General features: G+C 38.9%; 1 protein-coding gene across 1 annotated transcript in view; it reads left to right on the forward strand.

The window, feature by feature from the left end:
- Nucleotides 1-24,147, forward strand: part of col8a1a (collagen, type VIII, alpha 1a) — a 32,992-nt gene that overhangs the window by 1,666 nt on the left and 7,179 nt on the right. The window contains 1 exon segment of the mRNA XM_051072197.1: nucleotides 11,514-11,632. The gene's annotated coding sequence lies outside the window, so the exon portion shown is untranslated.

Consider the following 24,147-nt stretch of genomic DNA (forward strand, 5'->3'; position numbering starts at 1 on the left):
GTCCATGAGGGTGTAATGTTTGGAGAAGTAGCCAGATAGTCACTCATGCTGAAATTGTCCACTTCTACATTCTCTCCCATACACACCCCTCACCTCCCTGTTTTATTTTTTACACACTCTATCTGTATTTTCTATGACACATTTGCACAAGGGGAATTCCGATATGTTCAAAGTGGCAGCCCTATAAAGATGGGACAGTCTTACAAATTCCCCTTAAAGTCCAATGTAGATAACATACTATATGAAAGAATATATATATATATATATATATATATATATAATATATATATATATATATATATAAATTCAGTTTATTCAGCATGTTTCTCAACAGATATCTTAAACATTTTGAGTGCCCAAGAAGTATAAGTGGTTATTTGTTACAGGGCTGCTGTATTATATTGTATTGTATTATATATCAAATTGTTTATGACACTATGTCCAACCCTTGTAACAACAGATAAGTCAGAATTCCACCTTTTTTTCAGGCATGTTTCATCTTAACATTTCAAGTTGATATATTCATATATATATTCAAACATCATCCAGATACACAACATTCTACATTTCCTTGTGTGTTGGAGCTATTTCTAAACTGGTAAATTTTCTGATACTGGCTGAAAAGCTATTAAACGTTCATATTTTTAACCAGCTGTGATTTACAAGGACTGATAAACTGTTACAGTGATGACCCCTGCTGGAAAGCTGCATATTTTGTGAGAAAAGATGACCAGACTACTGTAATGAGACTGTGCCACTCGGTGGTCACAACTTATCATAACAAGCTGGCAGCGCGTGGCCATTTGTCTCACAGCACCTATTTCATATGCCTTTATTTTATATTATGTCACCTTCAGCATATACAGTCTATATTTTACCTCAAGTGCCTGCTACTCAGTTGTCAGTAATGACATGTATGATTACAAAGTACAAAGTGTGTGTGGGTTTGATAGTGACGGTTAGTGGAGTCTCGACAGATCTTTCCTTTCTTTTCCCATGACAGATTATTACTTGGCACAGCCTTTTAGGAAAAACGACAGTTAGTGAAGGATTAGTCATCACAGTCGTGTCTGTACCTGCTGCTCCAGGTGTGGACAACAATCAACTCAGGAACTAATTCAGGAAACAATAGATACAACCAAGCTTCCCTGCACATTTTTTAGGTCCCAATTCCAGGGTTTCAAAATTCTCCATTCCAAGAATTTAAAACCACATATAAGTAAAACTACAGAAGTATTACTGGCTAAATATTCTCAAAGTATCAAAAATTATTACAATATATAATGTTATTAAATTGTTAATACTGGTGCATCAATGTGTAAGCAGCATTTCACAGTTGTAGCTGGTTGAGGTGGAGCTAGTTTTAAATACTTTATATGCAGTTCTGTAGTTCAGTCCAGTAGTTCCCAGCATAGGGGTTGGGCTCTTCCTGAGTGTCAGAGTATCTAGGGGGTCATGAGATGAAAAAACAAAGTTCTCCTGCACAAATCTGTTTTTATTTGTTGGATTTTTCTCAACTCTTTGCTTTCTGTGAAATATTGAATAATGTCAAGACCTCTTCAGGCCTCAAACAGTTATTTAAATGAAGTAGGTATGAGTATCTATAAAATTGTTAAATATGTTTTTATGTAAAATCATAACTAATGTCACAGATATTGGGGAAACCATCCTGCATTTGATCTTTTTGATGATGTCTCCATTGAGCTAAATAAATGTTGCTGTTGTATGTATCCAGATCATTTAGTCACAAATTTACTGCTCACGATTAGATAACACTTAAATAGATGTATGGTTAACAACGGTCGCTGAACAGCAAATAAAAGCAGCGCAATTAAATCTTCCAAGAATAAATGACATCTCTGACCTTCAATTCCCTCTTACATGGAAATGGACAAGTACAACCTTTGAAGGACATAAACCAGAGACCAAACAGCACAAGCTTTAAATGATATTGATCTGTTGTTGAGGGAAATTAATAGAATCTCCTGTAAACATCTGAAGTCTCCACGTGTATCTGTGCTTGACTGGTCAGCTCGAGAAGGTCAGCAGATTCAGGGGAAACCTGATTGGTATTCTGACACACTCAGTTGTAAAGGGGGGATTGGACTTCAAAGAATTCAACCAAGGCCCTGACAGTGACCACAGGGTCAAGAGTTTCCATGGTGACTCCAGCTGAAGGCTGCTCTAATGTTGCTTCGTGTTGAATCCAAGTAAGTACCCATGAGACTGGATGACTTGGATGCACAGCGTTAGACGCAGTGATTAGGCATACATTTTAATGTTTTAATGTATTAAACTGTAATTTCATTAAATCTGTTGCTGTTACAGTTTTTGATACAGTTCTTGTCACAAGTCATTTGCTCTACAGAATTCCTGAGAGTAAAATCCATGCACTAAATAATATCTCCACTGGGAGTCAGTATAGGGTTCAGACAAGTGCAAATCAATCGCCATGTAAATCATTCTTTGTCCTCTCATTGATTAAAAATCATTATATAGCTTCCAACTGTCTCACCAGAAATCTGTTTCCAAGTATGTGCAAAATAACCACTGGTCCTGATTGTGGTAAGACTCTGGATGGATTTAGGGCAGGCAGTTGTGTCCTCTGAGTTAATAGGCCAATTCAAAGTAGGAGCCAGAACTTCAGTCTGGTAATGTCATATTTAGTGACATTACAGTGTAAAAAAGAAAAAGAAATTTGTTGCAGGTTAACTTAAGAGCCTCTCAGGCAGACCTAGATATTGTCTGGTTTGAGTTTAAGAAATTTTGGGAGATTGCAGCAGTGGGTTTGTGTCTGGTTTGAATTTGTGTTATTTTTGGAGGGATTGTAGTTGTGTGGTTGTGGTTGATTGTAGAGTTATTGCTCAAGGAAAATGGATCTGACTTAAGTGTTTGTTCAACAAATATACTCTGTAAAAGGTAACTCCAGTATATTTCAGGGTCACAGGTTAGGTTAGAAGCAATGTTTTCTGGGTTGTAAGGCATTCAAATCTGGCTCAGGGTCAGTAATAAAGGAGTATATCTAATTTGGTCTACCTTGATAGTTGTTAATGTAAATGAATGTGGGTTCATAGCAAATAAGTGTATGTGAACAGAATGTGAACAAACATGCATGTGTTTGTGTCTAAGGTAACGAAGTACACTGACTCAAGTACTGTGCTTAAGTCCAATTTTGAGGTACATTACTGGAGTATTTCCTCTTGTGCAACATTGTACTCAATACACTGTCTCAGTTTCTCTTTCACAAAAAATACACTTTCAAGGAATTACAGCATTATGGATTACAGTAGGAGCTACACCTGAGATTACATCATGGTTTGTAGGACAGTGGACGTAGGCTCATAGTTAGGAGTAAAGGATATTGTCTGGTGTGAATTTGGCTTATTTTGGGGTGTGAGGTCGAGGTTAAAGTATAATTGTTTGGGAAAATTTGTACTTGACATAAATGTTTTGGTCATAAGATAAATGTCATAAGATATGTGAACATGCATGTGTGTAGACATGTGAAGTACATACGCAGACATATTGCACCTCAGTACAATTTTGTGCACCAAACTGGTTTTTAACCCACTTTATTACTCTGCAAATTATAATTTAACATACGAAATATGGGATAAGATCACACAGTATGATTGAAGATCGAAGATAAACTACTGAAAATGTACAAAGCATTCACAGTCTGTTCCACCTGGACCACCTACAACACCACCTGTGAATGTGTAGGGATGTAAAAAAAAAAAAATCACATACCTTGCAAAACATTCTATAAAATGGGAGATGTAGAACTGACTTTTGATACATAGAATTTGTTTGTTTTGAACATTAAGAGATCCTTGTTAATCTGCTCAGAAGTTTCCACAACATGCACAAAGTAGACCTCTGCTTGACGTTTTCTTTCAAAGCTTTTTGTGTGATATATTCTATAGTTGCATTGTCTATGTGTGTTTCAACTGATTCATGTGTTTATTTTCATACCTTAGATTTATGTTCAATATAATCAGTGTAGCCCTGGTTTGAATGCTGTGTGTGTGCGTGTGCGTTTCAGCCAGTGACTGAATCAGCAAGTGTTTTCCATGCATGTGTACCTTTGTTTGTGTGCAAGTGTCTGACTGTATACATGAGTGCATGTGAGTTATGTGTCATCCTCCATCTATCACCATAAACGCTGGGCAGAGGAACAGTACAGCTGAAGTACCTAAGGGTCTGTGGTTGTCTGTGGTTTTAGAAATGTGGAAGGAAATGTGGTTTTCTAGCTGCCGGTTTGTTCCATATTTTTTGTTCCATTAAATAAACACGTACATGACTTGATGAGTCAGTCTCAGTATCCTCCCTGTGGACTTATGGGAGATCGTGGCTGGTGGTCCACCGCTGTATAACCAATGACCACGGTGTCTGTTCACACCACAGCACCCTCCAGTGGGACAGTTGACATATGTACATACATCACATACTCAGCTTCCTACAAACCTCCTCACACAAATAGACAGTTTATGGAAGACATACCCACAGTGGTAATCAGACCCGGTGCACAGATGGTTGTCCTTTAACCTGGAGAATTTGCTGCAGTTTTCTAAATAATCAGAAAAGCCTTCCAAACCGGGGATGAATGTAAATGATGGGTGTCATTTTGCCTTAACTAGGAACCCATCTTCACTGGGTATAGGCACTAATAAACAACTGAACAAGGAACTCATTCAACCTTATGTGAATACACAAATACATGCACAATACGTGCCCACCATCAATCTGGACCACCTCGATACAACTTCCAGAGGTTCATACAATCAAAAAACCCTTGCCATTGAAAATAATCCAGGCAGCAATTATCCTGCTGTATGTTTCCTTCAAAACATATTACACATATAAAACATGGCTGGAGGGTGATTATTCGATCATATGTTTAGATCGATTTCTTATCATTGTACAGGCCGGACATCTTTTTTTCCCCCATTTTGAATTAGTCTGAGACTATATCATCATTTTAATAGACTCTGTCTAACTTCCATTTTGTCATTATTTTGTAATCTCCACCTCTCCTATATGCCTTTCAGCTTCCAGTGGGTAGTCATTTCACACACGTATATCTTACAAATCTTTTTTAAGATTCACCTCTTGCTGTTTCTGTAGTTTATTTAGTGTCACAGCGTACATTCACTGAATGTGCCAATCGGCTATCAGAAAAGAAAGAAAAAAAAAAACAAGGACATGGTGTACAGAGATGATGATCACTGGACCATCTTCCATAAACATTTACGGGCCACACACATGCAAATATGTACAGCAGTGACGTTCATTCCGGTGGTCAAGATCACATGGAGTGCCTTTTTCTTCATCAGTCAAATGTGTTATGCTGTGAAAATATCAGTCGTTTTTACAACAAGACACATTTGAATTTCACATATTAAATACTCTGCATCCACATAATCATCCAGCACAAAGAATGTTGTCATTGCTGATACAGAGGAGACTCCCCTGCATTCCCTCTCTCCATTTTTCCTCTTTATCTTCCTCTCTCTTATTCTCTCCCACTTTAATTGGTTTCCCAACCTCGGATTGTCCTTGAGTATTTTTGAGTTTTTGCCATACACACTCTGATGCCTTTTCAGCAGAAGAAAGTCATAGTCATATCAGTCATATTAGTTGCTCTGTTGACAACATACCTGGCAAAAATGTCACTTTGAATAGTGATGACTGATGCTTCTCTTTGTCGTAAATCACTGTAGATTTTGGACTTTGGGACTTTATCTATGGACTGTATCACGTTTGACCAACCTGAGACATTTTAAAAAATAAAAACCACCAGTGCATAAAAATACATCTTGGTTGTTGTTAACACTGTGTGAGAGCAGTGTTGAGTCAACTTTACAGTAGTCTTTGAGGCTATAGTTTGTGGTGTTATGATTATATTGCAGTGTGCTCGTGTTTCTATTTCCCTGGTCTCACCATGTTCAGTAATGCATAGATTTACAGTATATGATTGAAGTATTATAGTGTAAGAGTTTTACAAGCCATCATTCTGGTTTGTATCTGGAAGCAAAATTTCAGTTTGAAGCTTCTAAGACTGGGGCAGATTTTTTTTTTTTTTAAAAACTGTGGTTTTTGTTTCTTGAAAAGTGTTCAGCAATATCCAGTCTTGGTTCAAGGCCCAGAGCTTTTCTTGTGGCTGAGATACTTGGACCTAAGCTGCATGGACTCTAGCTCTCTCTTACTGCCCATGATCCATTCTTGGCTTTCTGGACACATTCCTTGTCCAGGTGCTGTGTATTTTCTTTCTCAATCTGCATGAGCGCCCCATGTAAACTTTTCCAGGCCAAATTCATTTATTATTCAAATACACAATAAAAGGTTTCATCTCTCTGGCAGCCAGCCCAAGACTTGATGCTTTTTGATATATTCAGGTCTAACCATCAACTCTGCCCATTTAACCACCTTCAGAGGAGGAATGAAATACAACAGTTAGGGGAAAAAAATAATTTCTTAACTCGAAATAACAACAAATAACTCTCCAGTTACAAACTCTCTCAAACCCAGCTAACATTTTATGGCAGTCTTGTTTGTTACGGTATCAGATTTTAATGGAGGAAGAGAGGACTATTTTATGGCCATTTCATCTTCTGAGACTAACTAAATAAACTGCACTATCTATACTTTTCAAAGGGTCAAAGGTCAACTTGTAGGAGGTCCATCTGCCCACACTCAACTCCCTTATACTGTATTGGGAAAATGTGTATGTATTTGCATGTGTCGTCTATTTTTGCATATGTGCTATGTGTGTTGTCATGAGCTCCACTGCTCAGTTAATAGCATAAATAGACATTTCTGGTGCCTTTTTGGCTGCAGCATGGTCATATCCACCACTGCAGTCTAGAGATGTGTATACTAAAAGTAATGAAATAATTGCCCAAAAATAACTCAACCGTGGTGCTGCAAAGATATCGTAAATACTGAGATCACTGACTGCCTCATCTGGTTACTTGCATTATTGCTGGTGTGTCGGTGGATGGAGTGAACCATCTTGTCGTTACTACAAAATCTCTGATCAACCTGGTGGCTCTTTGATTATGTCATCAAGGCGTGATATCTGTTTACCTCACTGCATAAAATCATCTGTCTAACTGTGTTATGAATGTAGTAACTGTAGGGGTGGTTTGGCTTTGGTGGTGAGTTTTCACTCCAGCTAAGAGAACAGTTACAACTGTTTACAAAACCCGAGAACTAGAAAGGGTTTTTGGCATAGACATCTAGCACAGTTGAGCGTGTTCTGGTTTTGTCAAAAGCTCTTTTATTCGGTGTGTTGTTTTATTATGATACCCAGAACCTGCCAAAGATTTCACTAACTCTCAAACTGACTTCATCTCATGTCTGTCTTAACTGAGGTGTTTGGAGGGAAAAGAGATGATTCAGTGGAGTTTTGGCTTAACAAATATGGAGTAAAAGGTTTTTATAAAAACACAGCGGGGCACCGGACAAAAAAAGGCTGTGATATTACATACTGGATCTTTGATCTTTATTTCAGAGTTAGTGCAACTAAACCAAAAAATAGCAATTTATGCTCTATAGGTCAGCAAATGAAGTGTAATTCTTCTGACATATTTCATACATGGACCTCTGTATTTGCAGTCACTGTCTTTAAATTCAGGGACCATCCTTTTACAGGATTTAAGAACAGACCCCCGTCATCAAATATATCTTGTGAAGCTTGTGGGATAAAATTCTGCAAAAATGTAAGCATACAAATTGGCGCAAACCAATGTCACAGTTTTTAGAATACATTTTGGAACTGCAATTCTTTCAAGCATATTATACCTGGCATGCTTCCCTGCCATGTCAGAGCCCTTGGGTTGACATTTAATGATGGTAACAATCTGTGTAGTGTTAAATAACACAGGGTAGTGCAGTGGGCTGCTTAATATATGGGCCATATGGGACTATGGACTGTACATTAGCTGTTCTCCCCGCCTACAAGGACTGCCAACATTTACAGTCATTATACAGATTATTTCAATGTGCTTTCAGTCACAAGGCAGACATTAAATAGCACTTTTGTGTAAGCTTAGCACTGGTTGACACAAACTACGATGAGTGAGTTTGTTTCAGAGTATAAAATGCATGAAATACAGTGAAGCAGAGTGCTGATGTACTTATTGGTTGTATTGTCAGCATGTGGTACATTTCTGACTCAACTCCATACCAGGGAGAGTAAGAGTAAGAAAAAACTGTACTGTTTCATTGGATCCATCATTCAGATTAAGTTACTGTCATCTTATTTTCATTATGCATTAATGGTGAGATGTTGCTTCAGGTACACATTTCATTTGTACATGTGTATCATTATTCTGTTATTCCATGTCTTTCTGGATGTTTGTCTTCTTTCAAGATCAGCTTTTCTTTTTTTTGTTATCTCTCTCTCTCTCGGTTTTTTTTTTTTTTTTTTTTTTTTTTTGAGGTAGTGACCCCACTCTCTTACAAGTATTGTGTTTTCTGGCTTGACTTTTGCCAGCAATTACCACATAGCAGGCCTGACAAACTGCAGAAGCCAGCGCTGTCTTGTCCCCATATGCTGCATCCCAGCATGCTATCTGTTTGTCCCAGGTCAACACTGAGTCCTATGAGCATTCCACACATACTAACACCTCACTGCAGAATACTCTACCCATAATGCCTTTCAGCGAGCACCTGTGTTTATAGTCCAATACCTTACCCTTTCACCTAGTGTAGAACACGTCTGTGTTTTCTTTTCTTTATTTAAAAACAGCAGATAACAGTGAGAGAAATCAACGTGAGGGGAGTTGGCATCATAAGAAATACTTGTATATTAGGATCAACATCAGTGTATGTGAGTGTGTGCTGCAGCATGTTTACAAGACTTTACCATACATGTGGAAATGTATAGAATTTGTGTGTCTCTCCATCATCTGTTAAATGGCGAGTCAAAACTGTTGTTTAACCTCTGACCTTTCAATACCTAAATTCTGCAGTGCTTGTCTGAGGTCACATCCTGTACATCTTGTTTACTTTGTGCTCTGTCAGGATGCATTCACCCTGACCTTCCTGCTCATCCTTAAGCTCATTACTGCAATTGCTATCAAGCTATGGAATCAGCCAAAGTTAATGATAGAGTGGTATTTCACTGGAAATGCAATGAGAGAAGCATTAGTGAACAGTTTTCACTCAGTTCCTTATAGCTACAGAGCACTGTCATTGGTTAAAGACATTAGTTAGAATAGTTCAACATTTTGGGAAATATGCTCATTTGCTCTCCAGCTGAGAAGTTGATAAGAAAATTAATATTACTTAATCTGTCCAAAGGCAACAAAATCCCTTTTGGCTTATTTAGTGTGAAGAGAGAACAGGGAACAATAATTTGCTCCATCTTAATATCTGTCTCAGCAAGATTGATAATAAGCCTATTTCCCAGATATCCTTTAAAGGCATCCTTATGCCCTTTTAGCATGAAGTTGGAAAACTCTTAGACTTTTAGAGAGTCCTGTTGGCTCAAGCTCTAAAAAGTGCTGGATCCAACAGTTCCCATAATGCAACCAATAACCTATTTTTGTTTGACCTTCCCTGTCTGGTCTCCAAGCCCAATCCGAGATAACCTCGATGACATCATCATGGGTCACTTTCTCAGGCTGATATTACAACCAGACTGAATGAAGCATCAACATCTCTTTAGGGTGTCACTGGTTAGTGTTCTACGCCTTTCCAATACTTCCAGGTCATTGATCTCTAATTAGCTGAGGGACTTGTTGTTCTTCATAGAAAATAAATGCCACATTGCTTGTCATGTTCAGTATGGCTTGACCAGTAACTGCTGAATTAAGGAATATTGCTGGGGTTAGGGTCGATCAATTGATCCTGGCAGAGTAGGGGTGATTTGTACGCAGCATGACAGGAAGTGTTGCCTGGGAGGCTCATCTCAGAGAAGGAACATCCAGTTGCCTTTAAATTCTCCTCAGACAGGGATGAGAGATATACTTAGACAAATAGTTCATAAATCAGAGTGTTGATTGGTAAAGCTGAAATCAGCTCCCACCTGCACACAAAGTGCAAGAATTGGCACAAAGCTATGAAGACTATCAGTCATGCTGTGGCAAACATAAAAACTTGACTTATGAAGTACATTTGTGTATGTGTGTGCTCATGTCTGATTGACCCTTTGCTATGAATGTAGTATAGAATTGTAGAGTTCTGGGTGAGCCCAAATTACTGTAGTGTCCAGTCTGTAATGTCCTCAGTCTAACTTGAGAAGATGAAGAAGTAGTGCTGCCCAGAGGGCATATTCTGCTTGTCTTGTAAACGCAACAATGGCTAAATCTCTAGGTAAGTAAATAGCTGTTAATACTAACGTTGGCTATGTTGTAATAGCAAAATTGGCATACAGCACCTTTAAAGGTTTGTGAGTGAGTAAATGAATCTTTATCCAGGATTAAACAAACGGACAAACAGGAAAAGAAGGACAGATGAAAAAACAACCAGAAGACAGGAATAGCAATTAGAAGACCGGAAAACAGAACAGGCCTGAAATCCTTATTTACATTTCTGTTCACCCCCTCTAAATATGTTCATCTGTCACTCACTTGTTTCTCCCACTTACCTAAAATCTGACCAGTAAATCAAACATGACGGGAATCAGCAGACTGTGTGTCTCCCTCTTACATGTCTTACAGTGTACCACTCATTTCATTCTGTCTGTTTGCCAAGTTGTGGATGTAGGTGTACAGGGATGAGGCAGTCATACCATAGTGTGATGAGGGCGCATGGGGGGTTCTGTACATATGTGTGATTGTATGGTGTTTTGGATTATCCAGTAAGTGTGACTTTACATTCCCATAAAGTTTCCCTCCGGTAAAAAGGCCTTGGTTCACAACAGGAGAAACACATTAAAGGAATGGCTTCAACATTTTGGGGAAATATGCTTATTCACTTTTTCTCCCCAAATAACATGAGAAGACATGTCTAGGTGATCACACAATTCAAGACAATTGTTGGTTCTTGTTTTTGGGTTCTTGGCTGCTATGGAAAATTTTAGCCAAAAATACATGTTGGAGTCACCTTGGAGGGTTTCTGGAGTTTCTGAAGATTTGGAGCTGTTCAATGACAAAGCTGACAGCTGAGAAACAAAAGTAAAGTAATTAAAAAGTAGAGTAATTTTGAGTAATTAGTAAAGTCATTTAATCATTTTTCAGTTAGTGTCATGAGTAACTGATTATGGTTTTTAAGTAACTAGCAAATGAAGGTGTCAGCTTCTCTGTGACTCAGATAGCATCAGGATTTTGTGTACATTTACTATGAAGGTCTGTTGTTTCCAAAAAAAAAAAAAAAAAAAAAAACATAATATGAACTATTTCCGTAAAATATACAGATCACAGACAACAGACAACACTCACACTCACATTCCTTCCTCAGAGAAAGGCACATTCTTTTGATAAACGTCTGAAAACCTTGATTCATCCTGTTTGTTTTTGGTGTCCTGTAAAATATTTCATTAGGATAAACTGCTTTTTTTATAGGGACTCGTGAGAAAGAGAGAGCCTTTTGAATCAGACGCGACCCTCCAAGCCACCTCATACCTTGTAAAACCCGTACCCGTCTCTCTCGGTGCACTGATGTCATCGTTGGACAGCCCCAGGTGAGAGACAGGAATGTTACAGCCTGTTGATTGAGGCAAAGGATTGTGGGCTGGGTGCTGCGAATGTGTGTTTTTTAGCATGTGGTATGAAGAGAGACTGTTCATGTGTTTGTGCATGTGTATGTCTACAGTATGTGTATGGGGGCTCTGCTGTGACACCGCTGTGTGAAGACTTGTCTAGGTACAGCCAGCTGTGAGCGGGGGAGTGTGTGTGCCGCCTGCATATTCACAGCAAACTCACAAAGCTAAATAAGCCCACTACTCACTTAGAGACACAGATTCATGTACAGTACAGTTAGGATGAATACACGACTGCAGCCAGAGGGTTTGTTCCTGGTTCCCCTGGGTAGACAGAGTGGAGACTGTGGTGTTTGGGGTCATAATGACCGGTCATGGTGGTTGGGCCCGAACCATGGGAGCCTCCAGTGAGAGATACATTACACATTTAGTTCCACTCTGGGAGAAAATTAGCCTAAATGTGTGATCAAGTAGTTTGTGTTGTCCTTTACCCAAATTCTGTTGCGCATACAAATACTGTACATATGACAAATGACTGATCATTTAGAGATAAAGCAAAGGTTGTGGGATTTTGACCTTATTGGAACGCCTCACTTTTTAAACCCCACAGTGTGCATCTGTTTCATGGGGTGGAGGTCTATGAGAGAGGGAGCTGGCGGTACAAGTCCTGGGAGCCCCACAGTGTGAGCAACGAGGTTGTTTTCTTAAAAAACTGAATAACAAACCTCTGGCCTTGTTGGTGGTGAGAGGGGCATTTTTGAAGTGACACAGGGGACTCTTACAGGCAATGATTTATGACTAGACGTGTGGTGGGGGGCAAGGAACTAAAAGTACCCACCCTGACTGTAGCAGGTGTGGGGTGAAGGCTACGACAGTGACACTGATGAGGCCAGTGATGAAAAAGGCTGGACTCAACTAACTTTAAAACAACTGTGGACTCACAGTACATCTGTTAGCAAGCCAGCTATTAGGAAAGTATGAACATTTAGATTTATTTTACTACCTGAATTTACAGTTTTGTGGACAATATAAGAACATGTTATCAGCTGCTTTGGTAATCAGAATTTAGCTGCTACTTACAACAACAAGATTACCTGGGGAAAATCTTAATCTTTTCACATTTGTCTTGTTTTCTCAAAAGAGATGGAAGTAAAAATCCAACACTAAGATTATTTTAACTTGTTTGAAGAAATTAGCATCAAAATCTGAAGACATAATAAGGCAAATTATGAAAAATGGCCTTCAATTCTTCAAAGAATTTGATTTGTGATAGAAATGTTTAAAAATTGTGCCACACTACTGTCAGATTTCTTTTTTCCACTTATAAAACAAGGTTTTAGGGCTCAATAATACAATAATAGTACAAGACTATATGAGTCTACAGCTATGCTATGCTAATGTCAGCATGCTAACAAGCTCAGAATGACAATGGTAACATTACCATGTTCACCATCTTAGTCTAACATGTTAGCATGATAAAAAAAAAAAATTGCTGATTAGCTGAGTAGCACTAAGTCATTCGGCTTCTTTCTCTGGGAACCACGAGTGCCGGAACCAAATTTCATGGCAACCCATCCAGTAGTTTTTCCAGATATTTCAGCTTGGACCAAAGTGGTGGACCAGCCAATAGGCTGACTCTGTTGTCCCTAGGGCCATAGTGTTAGAGTAGAACAGGATTTGCTGTTCCCTTGTGGCAGTGTCCATGTACACTTGATTTGTATAGTACAGTAATTACCCCTGACATAGTTTGGAGTTTCTTGGATTAACACCTCCATTGTCCATGTGTAGGGTTAGTTCACTGTGACCTATAGGGTCAGAGAAGGAAGGTCAAGGTTCACTGTTCTGGGCACTGGGGCAAAAGTTCAAAATAGTAAAAGTCTAAAAAGAAAGAAGCTGACCACACACTTTTGAAAGCACTGTCAGTATAACCCTGATTTACTTGTTGTCCACTGAAAGAATCCCCCAGCAGCTGGATGCCCTGGGTGACATCATGAAGAGGTAAATATTAACCCAGTGTGAGATCAGAATCTGGCAAGGAGGACATAAATATTTTCAGACTACATTTAGGTAATAATCCAGTTTGAGGATGCTCTTTAAAAGAAAAAGGAAGAGCGGCAGTTTCATCACTGACAAGGTAGTTATTATAAACACTGTTCTGCTCATGTTGGTGGCAATGATTGATTAATAGATCGCTAGTATTTTTGGGTGCTTTCTAGCAGAGCTAAATTCCACAGCTCTCTGTCCCTATGGGTGAGGTGACATGGACACTTTCAGATGTTTACTTTTGTTTGCACTGCAAATTCCAAGATTGCCTCATGGTGCAGAGGAAAGGAGTAAGGAATGTGGACGCCTTACAAACTCAGATGCCGTAAACTCATCTGAAAATGTGACAGGACTACAGGACAGCAACTCTTAAACTGTTAAAAACAGATTCTTCACAGAGAGTTACTGTGGTGATGGGCTGATTGTCTCTGCTTTATGACTGTAAAATGTAAACGCAGAGCAGTGCAAATATTTTAAAAATGCATCTATAGCTGCAGTGCTGCACTGAAGCGGAGACAGTGAGCTGCTGGGACCCTGTAGGCCTTTGGACAACATGTGCATTCATTCACAAAACACAAGTGTGCACAGTTTGAAGAGCAGAGGTCGCAGAAAATGGTCTGTGAAAGCTGGAGACCGTGAGCAACAGATAGACGATGATAAATGGCAGACTGGGCACAGATTGCTCTGTAAGTTACAAATACATCCAATAAGAACACATCAGTGCATTTCCCCACACTGACCAGTCCTACTATGTCCTCTGTCTACATGTCATTCTGTCTGCCATCTACTTGTTTGGACTATTAATAAGCAGTATTTATAGTGCGACCAAATGAGTGTTGTTGCTCAGCCTCTAAGTGGTGCTCGACGGGAACGCTCAGGCTAAAACACAAATACCTAGTGTAACTCTCATCAGGGGCTCTGGACAATGTCGTGCATAATACGCATCATAAACTTTCTCAAGGCACAGCAGAGGCCTGCCAGCTGGTGGGAAAACAAAGACACTCTATCTTAAATACTGCATGTAATTCTTTGTTTGGGCATGTGCACACAAAATATGTGGTTTTGTCGTGTATGTGTGTGGATTTTGGGTTATTTGTGCTCACTGTATAAGAGTACCCAGTCAAAAACCCGTCAGAACGTGGAAGAGCTTTGTGTGTCTGCCCACCTCCCGCTTCTCACGAGGACTCGGGCCTCTAGACTGCAGCCATGTGGGACAGCTTTAACTATACAGTGCTGAGAAGTTCCTCACTGTCCCTCCTAACTCAATGGGAGTTCATGTCAGACAACATTTTTCATGTGTGCACTTAATTTGAAGTATTGTAGTATCTTATGAGTCTTTTTCTTCTTTGTTTATTATATTTTACAATCAACTATTTCTTTTCTTTCTTTCTTTCTTTCTTTCTTTTTGGTTTTGAATGATTAGAAGCAACAAAAGGCTGCAAAAGCCTCATCTACACATGACAGAGATTCATACAGCTGCCTATATCTACAGTTGAGTTCCTTGTCCTTTATGGCTTGTACATGGTCAATGATACCATGTATGATATATGATATGCAAATGTAAAATGTGTGAAATCTGTATGAAAGCAGCCAGAACTGTTTGAATTGTCCTGGTATAAGATCAAAAATGAGATTTCCTCTGTCTGCAACAAAACCATACATCATTTCTATACAGTACACTATACAGTAATTATGCAAGTTAAGTATAATGATCTTTTAGCATTATAGAAAATATGTTTGCAAACAATTGGTTATTTGCACATACAGCAGAAACAGAGCAACATTTGAATTCAGGCGGAGTCGTGTGGTGAATGTAACTCCAATATTAACTTTCCTTTTAGCACTGTTTTGTTCTCTACCAGCTCCTGAGGGAAATATGTGTCTTTTTAGCTGCCAAATGCTTCAGTATGCTAGTTGGATGGTGGTTGCTGTTTAGTGCGGGGCAGATTGTGTTTATCAGAACTTTTATTCTGAAAACAGCCACCTGCTGCTGCTGGAAACAAGGTTAATGAAAGTAGTGAATCTGAAACAGAATAGAGTTGATGGGAAAAGCAGATTAGGTTGATTGACTATTTGTAGGTTCACCACTATGAGTGGTCCCTTTCACATTAAAAACAGTAACATCTTCCATTGTTAATATGAAAATATTGGTTAGTGCAGCTTTAAGTTAATTATAAGTTGTGGACCTTGCCTGGTAGAAGAACAAATTAGGCCACATGCTGCAGCATACAGTATAACAGGTCCAGGCCGGATGGTGAGAGGCAGTTGTGAGGCCCATTGAGGCTTCATTAATGGAACAGGAAGAGATTTGAAGCACGAGGGCAAACACACACAACTCATTACCCCCTGGCTATCGTGTACCTTTCACACTGCAACTCAAAGTGTGTGTGCCTGTGTATGTGTGTGTGTGTGTGTGTGTGTGTGATGCATTTATTGCATTTATATGGCTTTTGTGTGTGAGTGGGCAGGTGAAGAACAATTACAAGCTATGCTCCTTAGAAATGCAAACTGGAATAGAGAATTTGGTCTTGCGGTTGTGGGTTACATTACATATACAAATACCATGAAGCTAAAACAATAGTTTTAAACTGACTGGCTCATTAATGGGGGGTAATTAGGGTCTTTAGGGCATTTTCACACAGATACAGTGTTATTATATGTTTTTTAATTGTGTAAGATAAACTTGACATAGCAGCATGATGCTTGATATTGTTGACAACATCATTTACACTGACAGTCCACAGCTACCACATCATCCCAAAGACCAGTAAGCTGACTAAGCTGACACTTGGCTGTTGAAGATGCAGCAGAATATCCACCCTTTTACGCCACTGTGTCACTTTGGAACAGCATGCATCCACTATATGCCCTCATACACATACACGTTAAGCCACCCTCAACCAGAACCGTCAACCTGGAAACACTGCTGGCCTCTGTTCTGTATCTAAAATCGCGAGAGCAAAGAGTGCACTGATTTACGCAAAGGAAATAAAAGAGAAGAAACACAGTCACAGCAGAGGTACAGTGCTGCACATACTCTTTATAGTTAGGTGGCTGGACACGTCAGAGTTTCTAAGTTGTTGTACACAGGTGTCAAAACTGCCCTGGAAAGTGTCTGTCGTCACAGACCAACAAAGATCCTCTGAGAGAAAGATTATTTTTAGTTTGTGGCTGTGACTGAGAGCTCCTTCTAAGTGCTCATCAGACAGCTTTCCAACACATTTAATGCTGACTAAATTTTTCACCCTGTTGCTATGATAGGTGTAAAAGCAAGGATGTTATTTTTCCTTCTGCTTTTAGACAAGTGCAGATGTTGAACTACACTGGCAGATTATGATCCTCACATGATTGGAACAAAAAAACTGGCAGAATAGACTTTTTGTATGTTTCAGTGTACTGTACACAGGAGTAGAAGACATGTTTATATACTTTACTCATAAAAGGCTAAAGCAGCAATACTGCAGTGGAAAATATTTTAAAAACACCATCATAAGTTCGAGTCTCGCATTTAGATTTTACTTAATTGACAAATAGGGAGCTATTAGAATTAAAATAAAATTAAGTAAATGCACTTGAAAATGTAAAAATTCACTTCACTTCAGAGATTCAAATTATTGATCTATTTATTTATTTATGTAATTGGTACTGGGTACTAATGCTGTATTGGTCAAGATGAGTGTGTGTGTGTATGTGTATACATCCTTGGCTGTTTTACAGATTTTTTCCCAGGTGTGTGCCAGGACATGTGATCTTAAACAACCAGCTCCACTGTGTTTGGGCTCATACACAACAGTAATGATTTACTTTGCGTTTTATTGCATTCGGTGGCCAACAGATCACAACATTAATGAGGGAAACATTCCTCTTTATCATTGTCATCCACTGTGGGCGCTCAGCAGGGGGGTGTGAGTATGTTTTGCCACTATAAATTATAGCGTAACATTTTGGGAGGTTATATTTATTCTCAGTCAAGTCCCCATCCCTACATCCCTCCCTTCCTCCCTCTTCCTCCCTCTCTATCTCTCTCTCCCACCCACCCAAGTGGCTCCACCCTCCAACAGATATAAGCTGTGTCCACAAGGTGTGCGTCTCTTATGAGCACATATCCCAGGGTTCCCTCTGTGTGGTTGTCTGTCTGCCTTCTGTCTCTTAGTCTGACTGCAGTGATTATTTCCCTATAAACGGCCACTCTCAAAGGTAAGCGCTGCTCTATTCTTACTATATCCAGTTTTTCATATGCATTTAATTTGAATCTCTTTTAGCAGTTCATTTGTGATTTATATAAGTGTCTTCTTGTACATTTGCATGAAAGTTGTCTTTAATTAACTGGGCATTCTGTGAGTTCAGTTTCTAGCATTGTTCCACTACATACTATGCATCCAAAAGATTTTCTAATGAGTAAACTTGGTTTTCTTTCATTGTAATTACATTTTTGGCAGGATGCATGCTGAAATGATTTGAGTTTGATTGGATGAATGAATTGTTGGTAACAGAGTGACTAATTACAGCATTTAAAATAAATACCCTCAACTCTTTTAACACAACATGTCCAACTTAAGATATGGTTAAAAAAAAGTCCTAATTTAAATATATAGCACAACAAATAAATGTTCATTAATGTATATTATTATTACACTTAATGCTATCAAGTGTTAGTGATGGTGATAGATTTGATAGGCCTCACAAATCTGGCCTTTAGCATCATTTCTTCACATCATCATCCTACATGTTTAAAGCTACAGTGGTGTTTCTCAGGCAGCTGCATGTGCAGCATCCCTATGGTCTTTCTCTAGTGCGCTGTACATCCCTCCTGTGAGAGCCTGTGCTGAAGGCAAATATATGTGTATATGAGTGTGTGCATGCAGAAAGCTGAAGCCAAACTGTCAGATGTATGTGATGGGGGCAAGAGCAGCAGTTGGGTGAGAAGAGACTGCAGAGCAAACACCGTCTTTGGCTCTGAGCAGCTCTGTCTCTCTGGTCTGATTAGCTTTGTCATGCTCCTTCTCTGACATCGCTCCTCAGTTTGGTTCCTTGTCCGTCATGGCAACTTTAAAATGATTCACTTGCGACAAGGTAAAATCTTTGTGACCTGTTTATTTTCTGTATCACTCCTCCTGATCATATACCTAGAAGAGGTATACACACTGAGGAATAGATCTGAGGGTTCTAAAGCTGGAGCAATGATATATTTAACTTTTCAGACCTGTTACTATGAGGCTACAGCTTAGACGTGATTCATACTAATTAGAAAAACACATCATAAAAGTTTATTAGACAGGGTGGATTTTCAGAAATGTTGCTAGATATTCACGGCCATTTAGTTGGATGTCTATGAATGAAAACAGTCTTGGGTGTTGTGTTATTGGTGTTTGAGATCTTTTTCTCTTGCTTGATTATTAATTAATTGTTGTTTTGTCTTTTCTCTGCTTTGATCTGATGTGTGCGCATGATGTTTGAGGACCTACAGTAAAATATACATTATACTATGTGCAAAAAATAGATATATTAAACAAGTTTCCAAAGTGTTTTAGTGTTCTGCACTTTCTTACTTTTTTCAAGCAGACTTTATTTTTCAATGATTACAAATTAATTCCTCTCTTATTACTGTACATAGTTTTTTTCTGTCTTCATATCATAAAATTCTTCTTCATTGACCTTTGATTGTGAAAAGTGTCACTAAAAACAAGACCCTTAAATATGGATGGTCCTGTGCACAAGAGATCAAGTTTCAAGAGTGTGTGCTTGTATTTGTGTGTGTGCATACAACATTGTACCTCCCTATATACATTATTCAACAAACTTCAGGAATGCACAGGACAAAGGGACAAAAGGACCCAATGAAAACCAAGAATGATGGCAGGGTAAAGGAGAGGGAAAGAAGTAAACACTTTGGTCATTTAGCTGCACAGCTGTGGCAGTGTGTGTATGTGTGTGTACGAAGTCCGTTTGAACAAGGACGTTTGTAGCGTGACTTGAAGAGGTGTTAATTTTATGAGGTGGGCTTTGTGATAAAAGCTGCGTTTAGGGAGCTGAGGAGCTGCAAATGTTTTTCCCTTTCACTGAGAAACCACAGCGTCAGTGCACTCACCAAGATTGAGTGCAAGGGTACTTGCTGGCTTAAGTATAAATTTGTAAATGGTTTGTGGTGCAGGGAGGAAGGCAGAGTGGTTTGCCAAACATGTTCAGTGGGATTTAAACAGTAGTTTTTGGTCAGACTGTCTGGTTTATAGATACACAAGGAGAAACTCTGAGTTAGACCTAATTTGCTGGAATACGTGACTATTTTAGGTCCTGAATACTTTTTGTAATCCTGTCTTTCCACACACACACATGTACAGCACAAGCAAAATGTTCAGCACTTGAGCACCAACAGATCCATAGTCCAACCAAATCTTTGCCTGAAATATAATCAGTCTCATCACCACTGGACTTTTCTTTAGTTCTTTTCAGGGCTCTGTTAGCAAGGTGGTTTAAAAAGACACACTGTCTCGCCCACTGACCTCCACTGTGGTCTGCAAGGTCACTAAGTGTCTCCAGGTCACTGAACCTGGATGCTTCCAGAGGGAGAAAAAGGCCAGTGAGGGCAAACAGATGGATGGAGACAGAGAGGAAAGAAATGAGGCAGAGGGTGAAGATGGTGCAGAACAGACATGGCTCTGTTCACAAGAAAAGGAGACGGTGAGAAGAGAGTTGTCTGTATCTGACAGAGGAGAGAGAATAGACAGATGTGTCTGGAGACGTGAGGACAGCTAGTATTTCCATCTTGGTCAAATGCATGGGAGAAGAGATTAAAAAATGCCTTTGAGGAAGAATGTGGCACACTGCTTAGCTGTACATATTTGGCAGTCCTGACCCATCAGCTGAGATCTGTCACTGTGCGTGCGTCTATGTGTGCATGAGCAATATAAATCCAGGACAGGTGTGTTTCCATAAGTGAGGAATCAGCCAGAGGTCACGCTCAATGATTATCTGTATTTGCTCTCTTCTTCCTGACTTACATTGTTGAGTGTTGACGTGTGTGATGCAAATCACATGAACTTCAAAAGACGTTAATAACATTTACATTATTTACAATGTGTTTTATGGCTCTGACACACAATAGCAATGTGATTGCAGCCTGTCTCCCCATCTTTCCACCAAGATGACAGTATCTCAGACTTTCATACAGAAACAGATTAAATTGTTCATTTATTTCTCCTGAAACTAAAGTGACACTCCGCTCTAGAGCTCACCATTACAGTCTGAAGTTATACCTCCACAATATAATTACCATCTAAATATCATGCTTAGTGGTAATCCTGACAGTACAAGCACTGAAAAGTAATTCTAAAGCAAGTAAACTTACTTCAGTAGCTCTCTTGAATACCTGTACAGTTTTTGTGAGGTTGAAAAATCTCTCTTTTTGTAATGAGCTAAATTTAAAACTGCATTCTTCCATGATTTTTGAGGCTACCTAATGGAAATGTATGTTTTTAATGACCCCTCACTGCCTTCCTGTATTGGTAAATCACAAGAACTAAAGAAGCTGGTGTTCATTTCAACACTGTAGTTTTGATAGTCTTATTCTCTCTTTACACGTTTGCTCAGGGGGTGGCACAGCTGCTGCAGTTTTAATGACATTATGGAGATCACAGCTTGTATAAACTGCAATAACACCTCTGCTTCCACTGGGTGAAGGTTGACTCAGCAAAAACAACAGCTTACAGACATATGACGCCCATGAGTCCTCTCACGTCGCACACCTGATGGACAATTTAGCGCGTTTCGTTTATGTAAAATGTCAAAAAGATGGACATCTGGAAGTAGTCGAGGAAACAGAGGCACACACATACACATTCACACACACACAATACATAGACATATGATGTAGACTACTTTAAGGTTTTGCTTATTTTTGAGGCTGTCTGGGCCAGGCAGGACATGCTGAGAGCTCAGTGGCGTATGACCAGCCACACATGATTCTGGCAGCAGATGTTGAAAAATTAGGGTCCGAAACCACAGATATTTGCACCTTTTTGTCCCCCTGGGCTGTCGTCTAATGGCAAATGTGATAGAATCTGAATGACAGGATTCAGTGAAGGTGATGGCATGTAATGGGATGAAAAAAGTAAGTGAATAATTTAGCAGAATTTTTACTTTACTTATTATGCTGATAGATACTTACAAATATAATATTTAGTGAATATTTGGTATGTGTCATAGCATTTACAGCCTGAGCAAATCTGATAAAGTTGTCCCTAGATGGGCTTTTTTTTTTAGCCATGCTAGCACCATGGTTTGAGGGATGTCAGTGTCAGTTAGTCTGTTCACCACCACCCATATTCATGTTCACCTCATAAGTTGTAATAATTTTGATGATCCCCTGACTTTTCCTTTAAGCCATCTGTGCCAAAAATAATGACATACCCATCAGCCTCAGCTGTACTTGGTTTTTAGCACTTCTCAGTAAATATTAACATGCTAACACACTAAACTAAGATGGTGAATATGGTAAACAACATGAGTACTGCCTCACAGAGCCCCTATAGCATGGCTGTAGATGTTTAGTGTTGTTAAAAAATATAGTTAAATAAATAAATGTGCAATTATATGAATCAAAAATGAGTATTAGACAATAGAAATTATAATAAATGTACCATCAATTTAGGGAAAGGCACTTGATCAGTCATGAATACATTATTCTTCAGACTTGGTTTTAAAATGATTCCAATTTTTGCAAAAAATGCGTCCATTGCACAGGATGCTGTGTGTGTGTTTATACATTTGTCTACAGGTCTCTTCAGTATGCATGCAACTGTTCATGTGTGTCTTTTCCTGTCTCATAAACAAACCACTATGAAAAGGGTGTGCACTGAATGACACACTGGTGAAATCTGCCTGGTATGAAAATGTAGAACATGGTTGCTGTTAATGTTTAGTCACTGTTACAAATGGCTGCTTGTCAGAGAGTCGTCATTGAGGGAGCCAAATTGTTTTACACCAGTGTGTGAAAAATTAAACTGTAAATCTTACAAATGTGAGAAACAGCTCACAACATGCTACTCACACTGTCACGACTTCTCACAGCTGTCACACATTTATATGTGACTTAATGTCTGCCATAGGCTTGAATATACATGGAGGGATGACACTAGCACTTAAAAATAAATTTAATGGATATAACTGACTTCTTTATGTAGTCACTTTGTTGTAACTGCCCCCTTCTCTTTTTCTGTTTTCTGTGAAAACAAGTTAAAACGTGGAAATTGCTGGTTAATGTTTATGTCAGACTCTGAAAGTGACTCCACTGTATGAACAAGTCACTGGGGAGGCAACACTTATGTAGAATAATGTGTTGGAGAAAAGTACACCAGGTAAAGACAGAAGGTGTTTCCATCATTCTGTGGTCACCATGGCAATGTTATGGCGTTGCTATGTGATGCCGAACAGACCCTCGTTGTACTGGTCCCTCTGATCTGTAGTTGCAAGTTTGGTCCGAATATTTCCAGCCCTTTAAAAACACCTATACACACTCACATACCAACACTGAGCTGGGACGTTCCTAAAAGGCAGTAAAATCATCACACATTTATTTACTAAAACCTCTTTATGTACATTTACATTTTGGCAAATACTCACATTCTATATCACATCATACATTATATATCATAATTATAAAATCACTAAGCACCCTGTCATTTCTTTGATTGGCTAGAAACAAAAACATACTCATATTTATAAATTGTGATTACATTACATTTGAATATCATTTACATTTGCTGTAAAATAAATTCAATGCAAGTTGGTGAATAGTCAGCACTGCTTTTGCCAACTCATTTCAAAAGTGAAAATGGTTTAATATCTGTAAGGGGACACATTATGAAAATGTGTCAGAAGTGCACTTCACTTAGTGTAGCCTTTTTTCTTTTTTCTTTCTTTTTTTTTTTGCCTGCTACAGTACAGTCAGAAAAGCAATTAGAAAATATTATATCCACAGGATATTTAAAAATATAAATATGTACACATGTACACACACATTTTTGATGTAGATTTTGATACATTTGTAAATAAAATCTTCTTTTTTTGGGAATCATATAAACTGACATTCTCTTGCTAAGAGACAGACCATAAATTTTGGTGTAATCAAATCACTCAGCTGCATGTTTGGCTTTTGTACCGTGAAAGCCTCTCTGTTCTGCTGTGGAACAGAGAGAAGAGTGACTTTTTCTGGCATGCCATTAGATAGTGGATGAAAGTTTATACCTTTTTCTCAAAACCTCAAAACACTCACAGGATCTTGAAACACATCTGATGGATTTCTTGACTGAGTGTTTGTTGGAAAAAGTGTCTGATTATTTTAACCTGACAAATGTCTCAGTGCTCCTCTTTCTTCTAACTCCCACGTCCAGCCCATACAGTACGCTACAGTACACAGTGCATGCAATACATAGTGTCACCTTTTGTAAAGAAAAGGC

Source organism: Lates calcarifer, linkage group LG1, assembly GCF_001640805.2.
Source record: "Lates calcarifer isolate ASB-BC8 linkage group LG1, TLL_Latcal_v3, whole genome shotgun sequence".
In the NCBI taxonomy this organism is placed as follows: domain Eukaryota; kingdom Metazoa; phylum Chordata; class Actinopteri; family Centropomidae; genus Lates; species Lates calcarifer.